Source organism: Nanorana parkeri, unplaced genomic scaffold (genome assembly GCF_000935625.1).
Source record: "Nanorana parkeri isolate BGI_ZX_2015 unplaced genomic scaffold, ASM93562v1 scaffold2841, whole genome shotgun sequence".
NCBI classification, from domain to species: Eukaryota; Metazoa; Chordata; class Amphibia; order Anura; family Dicroglossidae; genus Nanorana; species Nanorana parkeri.
Window position 1 is genome coordinate 76,103 of NW_017309109.1, and position 563 is coordinate 76,665.

A 563-nucleotide genomic window follows, 5' to 3' on the forward strand; every position below is an offset into this window, starting at 1 on the left:
CATGTGTAGGTCATGCCACATTAACCCTTCATACACCAGGCAGTGTCCATATTAACTCCTGAGATGCCATACGTATACCAAAAATCGTATTACCTATTTCAGCGCCAGACAGCAAGTTTGTCACGGCAGTATTGACCCCGAAAGAGACTTTTAGATTAACCCCCTCTTAGCCAACCAGAACAGTTCGGTGCACATAGGCGTATTAACCCTTCATACAGCGAAGCAGACAGGATTGACTCCTCTCTGTAGGACACAAGCGCCATCTGGCCATGAACCCTTCACGTCCAGTAACCCTCATGTAATCAGAGCGAGCGGCACGGCGTCCCCCCACCAACATCTGCCCACCAGAGCAGGATTAACCCTGACAGTGCCAGCCCATGCCAGGATTAACGCCCACCTCGTCAGGGCTCCACAAGTGCCAACATCTGTTCAGCGTCTTGTCATGGATGCCCATTAACCCTTCGTGACACCGAGCAGCCGCCCCTCTACCCAGAATTCATCTCCCGTACATGTCCATGATAAGCCGGGCACTCACCAACTGCCAGGATCCCGGCCAGGAGCAG

At 52.9% G+C, this 563-nt stretch overlaps 1 protein-coding gene across 1 annotated transcript in view; it reads right to left on the reverse strand.

The window, feature by feature from the left end:
• The window catches only part of LOC108802397 (immunoglobulin superfamily member 3-like), a 67,416-nt gene that overhangs the window by 61,613 nt on the left and 5,240 nt on the right, over positions 1-563 (reverse strand). The window lies entirely within an intron of this gene.